This window comes from Aegilops tauschii, chromosome 7, assembly GCF_002575655.3.
Source record: "Aegilops tauschii subsp. strangulata cultivar AL8/78 chromosome 7, Aet v6.0, whole genome shotgun sequence".
Taxonomy (NCBI): Eukaryota; Viridiplantae; Streptophyta; class Magnoliopsida; order Poales; family Poaceae; genus Aegilops; species Aegilops tauschii.
In genome coordinates, this window is record NC_053041.3 from 629,450,187 (window position 1) to 629,463,556 (window position 13,370).

At 43.6% G+C, this 13,370-nt stretch overlaps 1 pseudogene; it reads right to left on the reverse strand.

Moving 5' to 3' along the window:
• Positions 1-4,617: 4,617 nt before the first annotated feature.
• Positions 4,618-9,701, reverse strand: LOC109774215 (protein argonaute 4B-like; annotated as a pseudogene).
• Between the last annotated feature and the right edge of the window lie 3,669 nt (positions 9,702-13,370).

Sequence of the window (13,370 nt, forward strand, 5' to 3'; positions counted from 1 at the left end):
CTACAAAATAAGGTCCTAGGACATCATTAATTTTGACACAAAAAGAGCTTTGTTGCAAAATGGAGAGGTTCCACCTAATCCATTTAGCTCCAAAACCCCTAGAAGTTAGCATCTCTACTAGGAAATCCCAGTTCACCCTATCATAGCTTTCTCATAATCTAGTTTGAGAACAATCCCAGGCTCATTTGATTTATGGACTTCATGGATGGCCTCATGGGCAGTGACCACACTTTCTAATATAAATCTACCTCTCACAAAAGCATATTGACTTGGAGATAGGAGCCTATGACCTACAGGGGCAACCCTGTTTGTCATAGCTTTACTAAAGATCTTAACAGAGCAGTTACTCAAGCAAATTGGTCTGAATTTCCTCATGTTTTTGGCATCTGGCTCTTTAGGGATAAGAGTAACAATAGAGTAGTTTAATCTCTGGATATCCAGGGTCCCATTTTCAAAATCCCTCACCAGGGCCATAAAATCATCTTTGATAACCTCCCAAAAGTGTTGATAAAACAGGAATGAGAGGCCATCAGGGCCAGGGGCCCCATTAGCATATTAACTCATGATAGCTTTTTGATTTCCTCTACTGAAAAAGGCTTTTCCAGTGCAGCATTCTCTGCTTCTGATACCAGCTCCTCCTCAGACCAAAACTGGTCATCTAGATGGATATTGGGTCTGGGTTCATAACCAAAGAGGTCTTTATAGAAGTTAGTAGCAACATCTAGCATGTCTTTAGTGGAGTATACAGGCCCATCTGGACCCTCCAGGATAGACAGTTGATTCTTCCTCCAACGTTGGTTAGCAACAGCATGAAAATATGATGTGTTTCTATCCCCCTCTTTGATCTTCCTATCTCTAGATCTCTGCCACATGGCAGTTTCCTCTTTTCTTCAAATCTCTTCAAGCTCTCCCCTGATGTGTTTCATTCTGAGGACATCCCCAGCATTGGTTCTATTTTGTTCAGCAAGTACATCCAGGATACCAAATTCCTGCAATAGGTCCTTTTTCCTTTTCTTCATGGCTGCTTCTAGGTTTATACTCCACCCTTTAACACTCCTCCTAAATAACTTGGTTTTAAACTGCCAGGTCCCTATAGCAGTTGTGCATGGCGAAGGAGTGGCCCATATTTTTTCAACCAAGGCTCGAAAATCTGGTTGTTCCAGCCACCACTTCTCAAATTTAAAAGGTCTGGTTGGGTTGCAAGTACCCACCCCAGAGTCAAGGAGAATTGGGGCATGATCACTTCCCACCCTAGGCAGTGCACACAAGGTGGTGAGAGGGAAGTGACTGTCCCAGCTAGTGGCAGAGAAAACTCTGTCAATGGTGGCAAAGATGGGGTTGTCTTGATTGTTACTCCAAGTATAGACCCTGTTTGACAGTTTCTATTCCATAAGCCCCCATTTGTTTATCCAGTCATTGAACAAAAATGTCCAGGAAGTATTAATATTGCCTGAGGATTTTTCCTTAGCTTCCCTAATCAGATTGAAGTCACCCCCAAACAGAACATGATAGCACAAGTCATCCATACTTTCATGTAATTCAGCAATAAAGTCAAGTTTGTCTACAGCATAAGCTGTTCCATAAACCACAATCAAATGCCAGCAGAAACCATCAGTTTTATATTTTAATGATATGATAATACAATACTTCTTATTACTAACACTAAGAACCTCAAAAATATTGGATTTAGTACCCACAAGGATACCCCCAGCAGAGCCTACTGCAGGTAATATATGCCACTCATAGGCAGTAGAGCCAGCTAGGGCACTGAGGAAAGAGTCAGATAAATTCTCTCTCTTAATCTCTTGAAAGCCTAAAAAATCAGGCTTATATTTGTTAACTAAGTCAGACAGGCACTTTAGTTTCCCTTTTTGGCCCAGACCTCTAATATTCCAAAAGATACCAATCATGGGATTTTGAATGGGTGTGTCAGACTAAAAAGTCCACCTCTCACAGCATTCCCATAGCCACCTTCAACACCAGCAGTGGCCCCTGGTGTGTTGGTGCTAGGAATGTCTCTTTTTGGAGTATAAACTCCAGTATCAGCATTAAATCCAGTATCTGAATTGTCAGGCAGAGAAATCTCAGGATTCTGGGAAGCAAATAAAAAGGCATTTTTCAGTTTCATCTCTAATGATATCATTAATAATCTGATCTCATCATCACCAATTTTTATGTTAACCGCAGAAGCATAAGCCTCTAAACTAGAAGCAGATTCACTAGTAAAAGACTTACTTTTAAAGGTAGGGGGGATTTCCAGGTTTTGTTTCATCTTGTATGCTGCAGCTTTCTCCATCAGTCTGATACTGCAGTAGTATGATCCAGGTTTTGTCTGTTGTGAACCCTGGAGCTTAGTCTAGGAGCAACAACTGGACCCCACTTCTTCTTGGGTGTTGGCCTCTCCTTGATTTTCTCCATCAGTCCCATTATCTTCAAGCCACTGGCTATTGGAGCTTCAACAGTATCCATTTCCTCATCTGATTCAGTAGTTTCACTAGCAGTATCAGAGGCAGAGTCCTCCAATTCTTCCAGCAGTCCAGCACAGTATATTTTTTGAGCAGACATTGGGGAAGTGATAGCAGCATCACCATTTGATGATGGAGTTAGCACACTGGCCTCATTTGTTTTGTTGTGTGGAGTGCTAAGGATTTTGATTGCCTTAGAGAAGGGTATCGAAGAGCACATGCTCTGGGCCTTAGTTTCTTCTTCAGTCTTCTTATTAACTCTCACAGGAGAGATGCATGCCTCCAACAGAGCAGGGGGGTAGAATGCATAGCACCAGCATTAGTTGTTTTCTTCCCGGCTGGGGTTTTTGTGGGAGCCCTGTTGGCAAGGTCCAAGTCATCTATGGGTTCCTCACCATCATCCAGGATGTCCTTATCCAGCTCCTCATCAATTACCTTGTTGTCATCGTCCACAACTATGTCAGTAGGTCCATCATCATCATTAGGATCATCAGCCCCTATCTGGTCAAAACCTTCCACTGTAAAGGATAAGATATAGAGTTTTTTCCTCATCTCCATGACCCGTTCGAAGGGGATCTTAACTGGGTCCCTGCAAGCAATTTTGACTCTCACTTTTTCATAAAAGCTCTTCACTAGGCCATTCCAATCTACATCCACAAGGATTCCAAAGCAGAAAGCAATCTGAGACAGGACTTTCCATGTGCACCATTTAGACGACAGTCCCTCAATGACAACCCAGGCTTCAGTAAGCTCGCTGAAAGGGTCAATTGAACCGGTCCACTTTTCAACAGACAGAGACACTCCATCAATGGGCAAATCAAAGGCAGGAAATTCAATCAGTTCTTCGACATCTTTCCAGGATGGGAATCTGACCAGGAACTTCTTCTCTGACAGAGGTCTGATCTGCCACGTCCATTGCTTGTTTTGTAGAATATACCAGACAAATTCTTGTCCAGATCTAATTTGCTGATTTCCCCTTTCATGACCCACACTTCTCCACAGTTTCTGAAGTTCAACCAACTTGCTTCACGTCCCACAGGAGCGTCAATGTGATAGAACCCCAGTCCCAAAGCAGAACTCCCAAAGAATGTGGCAACTGGATGAGGCTGCGCCCAAGCTGCGCAATTATTGACATTATGCCCCTCCAATCCACAGATGAAGCATGTTTTCTTCTGAATGCAGTTGCCAACGTAGTGGCCAGGGCCTCCACAGGTAAAGCAGACCATATCTTTGTACCGCTCGTCGAAGACTTGCACCGGTGGGGTAGGAGGGATCGGCGGCGGGGGCACCATTACGGTTGCTTGTGCAGGAGGGGCAGCACCTTTGCCAGGTACGGTAGCAGTTCACGCTCCCCCCGTGGCTTGGCGACGCCCCGGGTTCTTCTGCGGGGCCGGGGCGCGTTGCTTCAGTCCACCCGGCGGCGCACTCTTTTCCGCCATGACAGCCTGAGCAAAGGACTTGGATCCCTCCCCAATCCCCTCCCTGATGATCTTGAGCTGTGTCGGAGGAGGATCAAACGGGCGGAGATGTTTAACTGGGAGAAGATCATAGGGAGAAAAACATCCAGAACGAGCTAGATCTTTCCTGAGCCATCCTAGAGTGGTGGTGGTTTTGCTAGGTGGAAGGGGGCGATTCTGGCGACGGCGGGGGGAGGGAATGGACCAGAGCTGTCCAAAAACCCTAGAAATAGTTTCATCTGCGTCGTCTCGAGGAGGAAGCGTATTTGCCAAAGGCGTTTTCACTCTCTCGCATCTGATTGGTGGGACAGAAGTGGCAACGGGCCCCACGTTATCCCGCCCAAATGCACTCCCTCAGGGGAAAAATCCCCCAATTCCGGCGACTTGGACCTCGCCGTCGACGGTGATTTTCGATTCTCCGAGCACAAGCTCTGCCCCCCCTCAAATGGTTCCAACACTATCATCGATTGCGAAATCAAACGACTAACCTGTCCCCTTGGGATACAAATCCCTTTGTTCAATCTCGAACGTGCGCCTTGCGGGACCTCGCCGCGGTCTCCAAACCACGGCGGTTCCAGCGTGTCACGGCAAGGTGGTGGATCCACCCCGCCCGCAACGATCCTCAGGTGCTATTTATTTAGATAGATATAGATAAGACACAGGCACATAGCGAGACATAGTTCATCAAGAGCATATCAGCAGAAAAACATGGAGCTCCTCACATTCTCATGCAGCCGAGGCAGCTCCGGCACCGGGATGCTACCCGCCGACATGTCTTCAAGCTTCACGAACGTGCCTACCTGTGCAGCCGCCAGATGCGCGTACATAATCGGAGCAACTGCAAGCCAACCCAAGCAAAAACACAACAAAACATAAGGGACAGTGTTCATTATCTGCCAAGCAAAACCAATGAGTCGCACATACCGACTGATATCGCTGTTGTGCTCCTCTGGTACCTGAAAATGTCACAGCAACAGGGTTCAGGCATAGCTTGGCAACAGTTTTCTTTTACCAAGAATGGTACAAATTTCTCAAGCCCTGTAACCCTAGACTGCCTGTCTACGTACACATATGAAAGTGAATGCACAAATTCCTGAAGCTCATCTGCGGTGAATCCGATCTCGTCGTGCAGAACATGGTAATGTGTTAGCCTCGACGTGCCCTGGCACACACAACAAACACAAACTTAAGTAGGACCATCGTCGGGCATACTGGTACATGGTGGTAGTAACAAAAAAACAGAGCAGAAAGCAGAGTTACTTACTATCATCCCAGCATGTGCACACATGTAGAAGTCGAAATTCTTGGGATGGCAGACCTCTTTATCCACAACGGTCCCTACAGAATGAACACTTGCTTTACCATCATTTCACAGAAAATTGCAAGTTTATGTGCCAAGCCATGATTCGCTCTACAAAAAAAGTTGGGGACTCTGCCGTGATTGGTCGAAATAAGATTTACCAGGAGGAACATTATCCGGACATCCAGTCTGGAAAAATCTGGTATGATGGTTTTTCTGAGCAACAATTACTGTGAACTTAGGCTCCCACTTCTCATCGAGGAACTTGCAGGCCTGCATTGATTAAAAGTAGATGAAGTGACACTGTCCAATACCGGATTATACTTGTACATCACATGTTGAAATCAAACACATAAACTACCTGGATGATCTGCTCAAGCTCAATGTTTATGACATCAGTAAACTGGCTTTCACTAACTCCATCCCTGGAATTAGCATGAGTTGTGTGAGATGGCGGTTAAGACTTCATCCACTATCCATTTTCAGTAGAAAAACATTCCAGGAACTACAAATTTACAGGTATTACCAAATATAATTTCAGAACTTAGTACCTGAAAATAATAACTTGATCTGGTTTTCGATTCCCAGTACTATTGTAGAAGTCGATAAGCGATTCCCTGGATGTCCCGAGTGCAATGACATTTTTTGCATTAGGAAAGTGTGTGCAATAAAGTATATATAACATACATTCATGAATATGCCCGTATAGTATTTTTGGCAAGGAACTGAACTCAAGATTGAATCAAATGTCTGTCTTACCGAATGAGGCCATCATCTTCCTTTCCCCGTGGTTTAAACAAGGAAGACATTGTTTCTAGTTTGGGTGACTGAGTGTGCACTGTTGCTCTGTATTTAGAGATGAGAGGCCACTTGCGAGAATTAACCACCTAAGAAAATTCAAAAGCCATACCAATTCAGAATTTCTACTAGAAATGAAGAATGGTTAAAAAAGATAAATGTGTCAGCCATGGTAGAAGTTGCTGCCTGAGTAGGCTTACAAATACAGTCATAAAAACACAAATACAGTCATAAAAACACTTATCAAATCTGCAATCATTCAGATGACGACTGAGCTACTATTCAGAGATTAGAACTGTATCCCTCTTACCGCAGCAATGGAAGGTCTATCAGATTGCCCAGGCTGACCATGTGACACATCCATGCCCAAGATAATTGTAGGCACCTTCCCCACAATGGGTAATACTGCAGGTGCAGGGGGTAGCTCACCTTGTAGCAGTGTGTTTAGCCCATCAAGCTGGGTAACAGCCGGTGAAAAGACAAAAGCATAAGCATATACAGTAGTCATTAAATACAGTAAAAAGAAAATAAGCTCATGTCAACAAACCTTAGCATTTATCTTCAATAGCACATTAATTAGGTACTGATCGTTGACTCTTGGTGGAGGAGCTAGACATTGTGTGAAGATGCCAACTTCGGCAAGACACTTCCTCTTCCAAGGGCCTGGTTGAAGCAAATATATATTATATATTCTGCAACAGGTAATCATGCTTATAGGGAATGGTAGCAAATAACGATGGCCAAAAACATGAACCAACCATAAATTTCGCAGTTTTTCCTCGCAGGAAGAAGGCACAACAGGAACTTGGGTTGTCCAGGTAGCTTGGATTTTAACTGAGCAAACATCTCGTCCACTCTTCGTGACGCAGGGGCTCGTCTTACTGCTGGGCTTTCTTCAATTGCATCACCATGAGGGTCCTCTATTTCCTGCTAACAAATGAAGTTCAGCAACAGAAAATAAGAAAAATTAAATACGTTGTAGAAAAAAAATAGAACATACAATCCCCATTGCAATTGCAATCCTTGTAAGGTCTCGGACAAGACCACGAGCATCACAACGTGCAGAGAAATTGACAACTGCCCACCTCGTAACAGAACAGGTCCGGATCAGCTTCTGAAACAAAAAAGAATCAGCAAACTAGCAGAAGGCTCATCAATGATGAAGAAGTAATAAAGACATGTTATGAACAGAAAACGTGTTGACCTTTCTCGCAAGGTTCCAACGACCCTTTTGTGGGACGAATTCTTCATCATTACCGGCTTTCAGCTACATATAGAAGCCTTAGATACATTCAGAAGAACATCGAGCACAAGCATGCTAAACTATGTTTGGGAAACTGTTACTAACCTTGGGTGCTTGCAGGATCCTCCCTTCAATTTGAGTAAGATTTCGGGCAATTGAAATGCCGCATGCCTTAAGCATGGGGTCAGAGTCATAGTCGCTACGTTTAAGTGCCTTGCATTTAGCGTAGGATGAACTATCAGTGAATATCCATATGACTAAAAGCAGCAAGTTATATATGGTGGTAGCAAGCTGAAATCTACTAGATGATAACTCACATCATCAAGAGTTGACATTCTTTGATGAGGCTTTTGTCTGGACTTCTCCACAAGTGAGGACCTCTGCAGAGTAGACAGAGCTTTGGTATCTTTGCAGAGGAACAAGCGTGCAAAGCTGGCCATGCGAAAAGTTCACACCAGGATATCAGATCGTTGATAAAATTTCCGAAGGAGAGAATATTATAAGGGTGAAATAGCATAACTGAGATGAACCTCGACAGGGAAGTACGTTGGACGCTTTGGCCTCCCAGCATTGATACATGGAAGATTACCAGAATAGCGCAGTTCTATGCCTCTGTTCTGTACAAAGTAATCATAGACTGTTATTTCAACAGTATCAGTGTCTCCGTTGTCACCATTTCTCCGCCTCAATGGAAACCTAGTTAAGCACGCCAATCACAAAGCAATCGATAAATATAGCATAAAATGCAGAAAATAAAACAAGCACTGGTAAACAATAAGACATCTTGCCAAATTACTAATTTATAAGCACTGGTAAAATGAATTAAATGGTAAGGAGGAACTCTCACGTTTGTTCGTTGCAATTTTTCTCAGTCAAACCAATTATCTTGAACTCTGAATTTGTGTGAGTGGTTTTTATCCTCAAGCTCTTGAGGGTACGCTTGGCCTGTGAGGCAAAAACATCCAAATTAGAATTATCAAAATAAATATAGTAGGATGATTGTTCATGCTATATTATCAAGAACATCAAAGATACAACTAACCTTTGGCCAGTTAATTTCGTCGGGGCGACGAACCATCTGGTTAGCAAGAAGAAAATCGATAACAGGACCAGGTTTAACTAGCATGGTAGTCGAAACATCTGCAAGTTAAAATAAGTTTGACATGACAACGTTAAATAGCTTGTGGCCGATGGAGTTACATGACAATACAATAGTGTGAGATGCATACCAATATTTAGGGAGAGCCCACTCTGTGCACCACGGAAACTTGAGTGAAATCCTTGGCATCCCAACAAACCGCCGCCCAAATCAATGAAACTTTTAGGATTATTGTGGAAAAATGATTGGCGGACTAGAAGACAGCCCCTGTGAATAGTCAGAAAAATTAACCATGGTCAGGGCATGAAGGCATATCTAGAGCATAAGCGCAGAGTAATGCTTGTGAGAGGCATGGGAGCAAGACATTCATGAAGATACATACTGTTTTGCAGAATGCTGCCTTAGTATGATATCAAGAACTCGAATAGCCTCCAGGGAGTTCTCTGATTCTTCACCTCTAATGGCCTGCGCGATTGCGGCCATAGGGATTTTCGCCGCAAAGCTCAGCTCCACTTTTATAATCTTTGACTGGTACGGCCTCCTCACTCTCTTCGTGTCACTACCTTCAGGACTGTTGCCACTATTACCTCCAGAGCTCCTACAACCAACTAATAATTGGGTTATACTGAACACAGAGGATGGTATGTAGTACTCCCTCTGTAAACAAATATAAGAGTGTTTAGATCACTAAAATAGTGATCTAAACGCTCTTATATTTGTTTACGGAGGGAGTACTACATAGGGGCAGATAGCCTGCAAGCAGGTCAAGGAGTAGAACTCACTTTCCACTTCCAATGTCTTCCAATACTACAGTGAATTCATTGTGTACTTGGGGAAGAGCCCCAATTGTAAAGAGGCTCTTCTCACCATCATATGCAAAGTCCTTGTTCGCAAGATCGGAATGGTACATTTGCACCAGTTTATCCTGCACCTTTCTCCCTATCCCCTTTTCAACAACAGGTTGATCATCCTCATACTTCAGATTAACCTACACATCGACAGTGCCAGATAGCATGGGGATATGGAAATTAAGGTCACTTTTGAAATTACTAGGTGGTGAATTAGCATGGGCAAAGCAAGTAAAGCGTGATCACATGGTAGTGGTAGAAAAATTCCTCTGAACCCTTCAGGGAGACTTTATAGTGGTTAGCAAGTAGCTGGATGGTGTGCCCTCTCTTCCCTAGCCTAGCCCAGGCCTGGCCATTGGGAGCCTTTTGGGCTTTGTTGGCTTGTTTGGAGGCAGTTCCTCGGCGACATCTTCTGCTTTGATGGGCACCACGTCGGGAGGCAGAGGAGGTGGTGGTGGCAACTCCTCTGGGCCTCTATCACTCGGGTCCATCTTGGCAGGACAGATGGAGCTCTCTGCATGTGCGGAAGGTCAGATGATTAGCAGTAAAAAACAAGTAAAAACAAAATTGATTCCAGTTCCATGATGATCAAGAAGCATCAGCTGTTCAGATGAAAGATTAAGTGCAGTGTATGCTTATACAGTCATTATATACATTGTAGGTGTAGGAATTACTGGAATGATGATTATTGTGATCAGAAAGAAATGTCTAGAGATGAACAATATTTACACTCTGGCTCTAATCAGAGTTATCCTTCACTAGGAGAACCTGTAAGACTTCTGCTTCGGTACACCCCCTCTAAACACAAGGACGGCTCGGATTAGCCCATACCTCTTCATATGTAAGGGCATGATAGACATTTTTTATAAACTCTTTTTTTTTAAATCACGTATACGCTGTACATTAACACACCCTGCGGTGCTGGGCTGGCCCATTCAGCACATTCATCCTTTCTTTTTTTTGAAACCGCAAAAAAGGTGCTTGCTGTAGGAATCGAACCTAGGTCCTTCAACAATTAGCAGAGCCGCATTAACCAGCCATGCAACCGGACCTCAAGTGTTAAATAAGTTTTTTTATAATTGAAATACAACACTTGAAAAGCGCAACATTTTCTGGTTGTTTTTTTCTTTTCTTTTTTTGTTTCTTAAATGCGTCGTGAAGTTCTTATAATTCGTGATTTTTTAATAAAAAATGACCACAAAATTTTAAATTCTTGAATTTTTCTTTCAAATCAGTGAACTTTTTTCCGCAAAATTGATCAGTTTTCTTCACAAATTCGTGAACTATTTCGCAAGTTGGCAATTTGTTTTTGAAAATTGTTGGTATTTTTTATAAATTGATGAAATTTGTTTCTAAATCAATGGATTTTTTTAACTTTGTTAATTTTTTTCCAAATCATGAACTTAATTTGAATTATTGATGAACTTTTTTAAAAATCAATAAAACAAAAGAAAAACAAAATAATATAGAAACCCATGTAAAAACTGAAGAAAAAACCAGCCCGGTTGAAAAGGAAAACCAGAGTCTTTCTTTTTAGCGTTATATTTGACGCACTACAAAAGATGGAAAAAGGAAACTTAGACCATGATCAACGGAGGTATTCGAGTAAGCGAGATGGCTCCGTCTAAGAGCACGTCATTTTCCGACATGCTTGAAATGGCCCCGATTTTTTTTCATGCCTTGTATGACCAATTCAAGGCACCATGCCAAGTTGTTTTGGTTTTCGACAAGTTTTGCATTTTTTTGTAGTTTTCTCGGTAAAAAAAATGCTCGATAATGGGCGGCCGTGTCGCAACTTGCATACGGTGTCAGAAATCGTACAAACCTGGCACAGATGACTACCATGGTCATGCCCACCTGCTTGAAAAGGTTGGGGTCATTTTAAGAATGTCCAAAAATAGACCATGTTTAATGAAGGGGTGTTCAGGTTGGCTAGAAGGCTCTACCTGAGGGTGCGTTGTTTCTCAACATCCTTCGAAAGGCCTAATTTCTCCACTTCCTTCTATGATCAAATCAAGGCACCATGTCAAGCTGTTTAAGTTTTCTACAATTCTTTCATTTTCTAGAGTTTTCTCGGTGAAAACAAGCTGATAAATGGCCGGACGTGACACAACATGCATACGTTGTGGGAAATTCATTCAAACCTGGCATGGATTGAAGGAAATATGCCCTAGAGGCAACAATAAAGTTATTATTTATTTCCTTATATCATGATAAATGTTTATTATTCATGCTAGAATTGTATTAACCGGAAACATGATACATGTGTGAATACATAGACAAACTGAGTGTCACTAGTATGCCTCTACTGACTAGCTCGTTGATCAAAGATGGTTATGTTTCCTAGCCATAGACATGAGTTGTCATTTGATTAACGGGATCATATCATTAGGAGAATGATGTGATTGACTTGACCCATTCCGTTAGCTTAGCACACGATCGTTTAGTATTCTGCTATTGCTTTCTTCATGACTTATACATGTTCCTATGACTATGAGATTATGCAACTCCCGTTTACCGGAGGAACACTTTGTGTGCTACCAAACGTCACAACGTAACTGGGTGATTATAAAGGTGCTCTACAGGTGTCTCCGAAGGTACTTGTTGGGTTGGCGTATTTCGAGATTAGGATTTGTCACTCCGATTGTCGAAGAGGTATCTCTGGACCCACTCGGTAATGCACATCACTATAAGCCTTGCAAGCATTGCAACTAATGAGTTAGTTGCGGGATGATGTATTACAGAATGAGTAAAGAGACTTGCCGGTAACGAGATTGAACTAGGTATTGAGATACCGACGATCGAATCTCGGGCAAGTAACATACCGATGACAAAGGGAACAACGTATGTTGTTATGCGGTCTGACCGATAAAGATCTTCGTAGAATATGTAAGAGCCAATATGAGCATCCAGGTTCCGCTATTGGTTATTGACCGGAGACGTGTCTCGGTCATGTCTACATAGTTCTCGAACCCGTAGGGTCCGCACGCTTAACGTTTCGATGACAGTTATATTATGAGTTTATATGTTTTGATGTACCGAAGGTTGTTCGGAGTCCCGGATGTGATCACGGACATGACGAGGAGTCTCGAAATGGTCGAGACATGAAGATTGATATATTGGAAGCCTATATTTGGATATCGGAAGTGTTCCGGGTGTAATCGGGATTTTACCGGAGTACCGAGGGGTTACCGGAACCCCCCGGGGGCTTAATGGGCCATAGTGGGCCTTTGTGGAGAAAAGGAGAGGCGGCCAGGGTAGGGCCGCGCGCCCCTCCCCCTAGTCCGAATAGGACAAGGAGAGGGGGGCGGCGCCCCCCCTTTCTTTCCTCTCTCCTTCCTCTTTCCCCCTCCACTCCTAATCCAACTAGGAAAAGGGAGGGAGTCCTACTCCCACCGGGAGTAGGACTCCACCTGGCGCGCCCCTCCTGGCCGGCCGCACCTCCCCCCTTGCTTCTTTATATACGGGGGCAGGGGGCACCCTAGAGACACAACAATTGATCGTTTGATCTTTTAGCCGTGTGCGGTGCCCCCCTCCATCATAGTCCACCTCGTAAAACTGTAGCGGTGCTTAGGCGAAGCCCTGCGTCGGTAGAACATCATCATCGTCACCACGCCGTCGTGCTGACGAAACTCTCCCTCAACACTCGGCTGGATCGGAGTTCGAGGGACGTCATAGGGCTGAACGTGTGCTGAACTCGGAGGTGCCGTGCGTTCGGTACTTGATCGGTCGGATCGTGAAGACGTACGACTACATCAACCGCGTTGTGCTAACGCTTCCGCTTTCGGTCTATGAGGGTACGTGGACAACACTCTCCCCTCTCATTGCTATGCATCACCATGATCCTGCGTGTGCGTATGAATTTTTTTAAAATTACTGCGTTCCCCAACATGGATGCCTACCATGGGCATGCACGCCTACTGAAAAAGGTTGGGGTGATTTCATGCATGTTCAAAAATAGATTATGTTCAACAGAGGATGTTCGGGTAAGCGAGAAGGGTCCATTTGAGAGCATGTTTTTGCGGCATCCATTAACTCACCCCAAATCTTTCCATGATCTTATATTACTGATTAAACGCACCATGCCAAGTTGTTTTGGTTTCTACAAATTTCACTTTTCCGGGGTTCTCTCGGTTAAAAAAAGGTAGATAAATGGCCGG